This window comes from Colobus angolensis, unplaced genomic scaffold (assembly GCF_000951035.1).
Source record: "Colobus angolensis palliatus isolate OR3802 unplaced genomic scaffold, Cang.pa_1.0 Scaffold137, whole genome shotgun sequence".
Classification (NCBI taxonomy): domain Eukaryota; kingdom Metazoa; phylum Chordata; class Mammalia; order Primates; family Cercopithecidae; genus Colobus; species Colobus angolensis.
In genome coordinates, this window is record NW_012114455.1 from 5872338 (window position 1) to 5879097 (window position 6760).

The window sequence follows — 6760 nt, forward strand, 5'->3', positions numbered from 1 at the left end:
CTTGAACCTGGGAGGTGGAGGCTGCAGTGAGCCGAGATCACGCCACTGCACTCCAGCCTGGGCAACAGAGAGAGACTCTGTCTTAAAAAAATAAAAATAAAAATAAATCCAGTTTTAAAGGAGGAGACAGAAAATCAGATTAAATTGTCCATATCCCTTTAACTAAGTAACAAAACCAGGATTTACACAAAGGTCTATATGACCCCCCTCAAAAAAACCTTCATTTCCCAGTTATTTCTCCCCACCCCATTATGCTGTCATTTATAATAATTTAACCCATTTATGCCAGAGGTTGCAATTATTTGAATTTTTGCAATCAGACCTTAGCGGTGACCTTCGGCAGGATAGAAATAACTCCCACATGCTTAGAGTTCCAATAATGGAACGGTAGGCAAAATGGGTTAATTACAGTACTTAAGGGATATCTGCTATTCACATCGTATTATTGTATCTAGAAAGAAAGACTGAATAGAAGGCCTATCTATCTTATTCACCTATGTGGCTCCTTACATGAGCAAGTAAAATTCAAGTCAGTCTTAGTCAACTAGCATTTAAAGAGCTCCTTGTTTTCCCTAAAGAGTTTTCAATTGTCCACATCAAGCACTCAAGAGCTCAACTGCATATATGCTTTAAAATATGTGCACAAGTGGAAGTAACATCAGCCTCGAGAACTGAGTAGCTGTACTGTGTGGCGTCGTGGTCTAGGCACTTCTTGGACAGCAATGTCTCACCTGCCGATGAAACACACCTGCGCAAGAAGATCAAGCAGCAGAAACTCAAATTGCGGCACCAGAACCTAAAGTTGCAGGGGCCTCAAATCTGACCATCAGAAACTCAAAATGGAGATGTGTCTGAAGAAAAAATGAGAGGTAGAAAGGTTAAAAAATCAAAACACTCTATGAATGTGGGCTTATCAGAAAAGCTCAAAATGGAGACGTGTCTCAAGAAGCAGTGGAAAATACAAAAGCTAAAAAATCTCCCCAGAAATCCACCATATTAACCAATGGAGAAGCAGCAATGCAGTCTCCCAATTCAGAATCAAAAGAGAAAAACAGAGAATGATGCTGGGACTGATACAAAAAAAGCAAAAACTGAAAACAGAAGAATCTGAAGAAGAAAGTGCTGAGACTCCTGAAGAAACAGAAAATAATGTGGAGAAGCCAGATAATGATGACGACATTGAGGTGCCCAGCCTACCCCTGGGACTGACAGGAACGTTTGAGGACACTTCATTTGCCTCTCTATGTAATCTTGTCAACGAAAACACTCTGAAGTTTAAAAAAAAAAAAAAAAGGGTTTTACAAAAATGACTGAAATTCAGCATAAAAGTATCAGACCACTTCTGGAAGGCAGGGATCTTCTAGCAGCTGCAAAAACAGGCAGTGGTAAAACCCTGGCTTTTCTCATCCCTGCAGTTGAACCCATTGTTACAATTCATGCCCAGGAATGCATCGGAAGTCCTTGTTCTCTCATCTACTAGAGAGCTAGCCATGTAAACTTTTGGTGTTCTTAAGGAGCTAATGACTCACCACGTGCATACCTATGGGTTGATAATGGGTGGCCGTAACAGATGTGCTGAAGCACAGAAACTTGCTAATGAGATTAACATCATTGTGGCCACACCACGCCGTCTGCTGTACCATATGCAGAATATCCCAGGGTTTATGTATAAAATCTACAGTGTCTGGTTATTGATGAAGTCGATTGTATCTTGGATGTTGGGTTTGAAGAGGAATTAAAGCAAATATTTAAACTTTTGCCAACACATAGACACACTATGCTCTTTTCTGCCACCCAGACTTGAAAAGTTGAAGGCCTGGCAAGGATTTCTCTGAAAAAGGACCATTTTATGTTAGTGTTGATGATGATAAAGCTAATGCAACAGTGGATGGTCTGGAGCAGAGAGATGTTGTTTGTCCTTCTGGAAAGAGATCCCTTCTGCTCTTTACACTCCTTAAGAAGAACTGAAAGCAGCAGCTCATGGTCTTCTTTTCATCTTGTATGTCCGTGAAATACCACTAAGACTTGCTGAACTACGTTGATTTGCCCGTCTTGGCCATTCATGGAAAGTAAAAGCAAAATAAATGTACAACCACATTCTTCCAGTTCTGCAATGCAGATTTGGGAACACTATTGTGTACGGATGTGGCAGCAAGAAGACTGGACATTCCTGAAGTCGAATGGATTGTTCACTATGACCATCTGGATGACACTAAGGAATATATTCATCATGTGGGTAGAACAGCCAGAGGCCTAAATGGAAGAACGCATGCCTTGACCATTTTGGGCCCAGAAGAATTCGGTTTTCTTCGCTACTTGAAACAATCCAAGGTTCCATTAAGTGAATTTGACTTTTCCTGGTCTAAAATTTCTGACATTCAGTCTCAGCTTGAGAAACTGATTGAAAAGAAGTACTTTCTTTGTAAGTCAGCCCAGGAAGCATTTAAGTCATACATACGAGCCTATGATTCCCATTCTCTGAAACAGATCTTTAATGTAAATAACTTAAATTTGCTTCAAGTTGCTCTGTCCTTTGGTTTCAAGGTGCCTCCCTTTGTTGATCTGAACGTCAACGACAATGAAGGCAAGCAGAAAAAGCGAGGAGGTGGTGGTGGATTTGGCTACCAGAAAACCAAGAAAGCTGAGAAGTCCAAAATCTTCAAGAAACTTGAGAAGTCCAACATCTTTACACACATTAGCAAGAAATCATCTGACAGCAGGCAGTTCCCTCACTGAACACATGCCTTTCTTTTATCTTGAATAACTGTTCTAAAATGAATTTTTTCCCCTTGATTTAACAAGATTTTTGTAGCCTTTAGAATTTAAACTTATCTAACAAGAGTATAAATTGACTTGGGTTGCAAGCACTGAGTACTGTAACTTCTATCAAGTCTCTTTGTATTTTTGGGATATAAAACAGGCCTTAATTTTCTTGGTTGCCCAAGGGCAGAGCAAGAATATCTGGTCTTTCTTGTGATTATATAATATTTTAATTTTAAATATCCCTCCCTCATACACGCAAATGTATGTTACTGTTTTAATGTAATTAAATTTTTGTACCTTTTAAAAAAATATGTACACAAGCACAGTGGCTTTCTCCAACTTACCTCTGCACAAGCAGTTCACTTTATATATGTCTTGGTATGGGTTGAATTGGGTTCCCTAAAAAGATACGCTGAGATCTTGAACCCCTGTGCCTCAGAAGGGACCTCATCAGGGAAATGGAGTCTTTAGAGGTGATCAAGTTCAAGGGAGATCCCTGAGGTGTCCTCGCATAAAGGGGACATTTGTAGACAGACATGCACATAGGGAGGACGCCCCATGAAGACTGGAGTTGTGCTGCCACAAGCCAAGGCACTACCAGAAGCTAAGAGAGAGACATGGAACAAGAGATGCTTTCCTCATGGTCCTCAGGAGGAACCAACCCCACCTATGCCTGATTTCGAACTTCTAGCCTCCACAACTATGAGACAAAAATTTCTGTTAACAGCCACCTACTTTGTCATAGTTTGTTATGGTACCCTAGCAAACTAATACATGTTGCTTTTCAAAGTAATGTAAAAATTAAAAACATTTTAATAAACTAAATGTTTTGACTAAAAGGCACAGATTGTCAGAAGAGATAAAAGCATTCTCAAATATGTTTTTTTAAATAAGAAACCCACTTTAAATAAAAATACAGATAGATATGGAAGAATATATAGCATGCAAACAGTATGTACAAGAAAGCTGGAGTTGGCTTACTTTAACACCAGACAAAGCAGACTTAGGACAAAGTATTATCAAAGATAGAGGTGAGTAATAAAAAATGAGTATGCTGGCCGGGCGCGGTGGCTCAAGCCTGTAATCCCAGCATTTTGGAAGGCCGAGGCAGGCAGATCACAAGGTCAGGCGTTCAAGACCCGCCTGGCCAACATGGTGAAACCCTGTCTCTACTAAAAAAATACAAAAAAAAATTAGCCAGGCGTAGTGGCACTCGCTTGTAATCCCAGCTTATTCAAGAGGCTGAGGCAGAATTGCTCGAACCTGGGAGTCAGAGGTTGCAGTGAGCCGAGATCACACCACTGCACTCTAGCCTGGGCGACAGAGTGAGACTCTGTCTCAAAAAAAAAAAAAAAAAAGAGTATGCTTCAAAATAAAACACTGACAAAATTAAAGGGAAAGTTAATTCCACAATAATAATTGACGATTTTTTTTTTGACACAGGGTCTTACTCTGTTGTCTAGATTAGAGAGAGGAGGCACAATCACAACACACACAGCCTGGATCTCCGGGACTCAAGCAATCCTCCCACCTTAGCCTCCTGAATAGCTGGGACTACAGGTGTGCACCACCTCACTTAGCTGATTTTTGTATTTTTTTGCGGAGACAGGGTTTCATTATGTTGCCCAGGCTGGTCTCAAACTCCTGGGGCTCAATGGATCCACCCACCTTAGCTTTCCAAAGTGCTGAGATTACAGGTGTGAGCCACCATGCCTGGCCAAAAGTTGAAGTTGTTTTTTTTTTTTAAACACAGAGTCCCACTCTGTCACCCAGGCTGGAGTGCAGTGGCATGATCTCTAATGTAATTTACTACTACATTAGACATTCGAATGGGTATGAGGTGGTAAGTCATTGATACTTAGAGACCATCACTTCTTTTTTTTTTCTTTTTCCTTCCGAGACAAAGTCCCACTCTGTCACCCAGGCTGGAATGCAATGGCATGATCTTGGCTCAATGGCACGATCTTGGCTCACTGCAACCTTCACCTCCCGGGTTCAAGCAATTCTCCTGCCTCAGCCTCCCAAGTGGCTGGGACTACAGGTATGCACCACCACGCCTGGCTACTTTTTGTATTTTTAGTAGAGACGGAGTTTCACCATGTTGGCAAGTCTGGTCTTGAACTCCTGACCTCAGGTTATCTGCTTGCTTCAGTCTCCCAAAGTGCTGGGATTACAGGTGTGAGCCACCACGCTCAGCAATAGTTGAAGATTAATAACCCCTCTCTGCAATTTAGAACTGAACCCCCCCCACACACAAACCATCAGTAAAGATATAAAAAATCTGCAGCTTGGGAAATATGGTGGAACCCATCTCTACAAAAAACACAAAAATTGGCCAGACATAGTGGCATGCACCTGTAGTGCCAGCTACTTGGGAGGCTGCGGTGAGAGGATTTCTTGACCCTGGGGGGTGGAGGTTACAGTGAGCCAAGATCAATCCACTGCACTCCCTGTCTCGAAAAATAAAAAAAAAAAGATTTAAAGGGAAATCATCTTAACCAAACTGACATTTACAGCACAGAATATACAGTCTTTTCAAGTGCAAAGTGGTATGTTCACCAAGAAAGATCATATGCTGGGCCATAAGACAAATCTTAATAAATTTTAAAGGAATGAATGCACAGAGCATGTTCTCTCACCGAAACAGAAAAATAAAATATCAAGAAAGCCCTAAATATCTGGAAATTAAACAACACACTTCTAAAACTGGATATTTTTAACTGATATTAAAAATATGACAATATCAAAATTTGTGGGATGCAAAAGCAGCACTTAGAGGAAAATCTGTAGCTTTAAAGGATATGTTAGAAATGACGGTCTCCAGGCCAGGCGCGGTGGCTCACGCCTGTAATCCCAGCACTTTGGGAGGCCAAGGTGGGCGGATCACAAGGTCAGGAGTTCGAGACCAGCCTGACCAACATGGCGAAACCCCGTCTCTACTAAAAATACAAAATTTAGAAGGTCATGGTGGCGCGCACCTGTAATCCCAACTACTTGGGAGGTTGGGGCAGGAGAATCACTTGAACCCAGGAGGCAGAGGTTGCAGTGAGCCGAGATGGTGCCACTGTACTCCAGCCTGGGTGACAGAGTGAGACTTTGTCTTGGGAAAAAAAAAAAAAAGAAATGATGGTCTCTAAATATCATGACATATCTAAATATCATGACCACCTCATAACCATTCGAATGTCTAACAGTAAAAGAAAACAAAAACAAAATAACAAGTCGTGGCAAGGATGTGGAGAAATTAAAATCCTTGTGCACAGCTGGTGGGAATTTAAAATGGTGTCGCCACTGTAGAAAACAGTATAGTGATTCCTCAAAAAATAAAAAATAGAAATCATCTTATGATCCAGCAATTCCTCTTCTGGGTAGATACTCAAAAGAAGTGAAAGCAAGCACACACCAGTATTTGTACATTAACATTCAAAGCAGCATTATTCACAATAGCCAAAAGGTAGAACCAATCCAAATGTCCACGAGAGATGAATGAACTAATGAAATGTGGCATAAATACACAATGGAATATTATTCAGCCTTAAAAAGGAAGGAAATTCAGATATATGCTGCAACACAAATGAACCCTGAAGACATTATGCAAGTGAAATAAACCAATAATTAAGGAACAAATGCCATATGATTCCAATTACATGATGTAGTTACAGGACACTCAAATTCAGAGACAGAAAAGTAGAAGGGTGGTTGCCTGGGGATGTGGGTAGAGAGGGATGGGGAGTTACTGTTTAATGAATACGGAGTTACACTGCTGAAAGATGAAGAGAGTTCTGAAAGACGGGTAGGAGTGATGGTTGTGTAATAATGTGAATGTACTTAATGCCACTGAACTGTACCCTTAAAAATGGTTATGATGGCAAATTTTATGTTACATGTATTTCACCCCTCCCGCACCCCCCCCCACATATCAGTGGTCTATATGTCTACCTTAGCTAGAAGGAGAGCAAAGAAAACCCAAAATAAATAGACAAAACAAAGCACAGAC

At 40.9% G+C, this 6760-nt stretch overlaps 1 protein-coding gene and 1 pseudogene across 1 annotated transcript in view; one reads left to right on the forward strand and one right to left on the reverse strand.

Moving 5' to 3' along the window:
* The window catches only part of ZBTB44 (zinc finger and BTB domain containing 44), a 54763-nt gene extending 48894 nt beyond the window's left edge, over positions 1 to 5869 (reverse strand). Inside the window, exon 1 of the mRNA XM_011934691.1 lies at positions 5742 to 5869. The gene's annotated coding sequence lies outside the window, so the exon portion shown is untranslated. The remainder of the gene's footprint in view (positions 1 to 5741) is intronic.
* LOC105506543 lies at positions 723 to 2736 on the forward strand (annotated as a pseudogene).
* Positions 5870 to 6760: the final 891 nt, after the last annotated feature.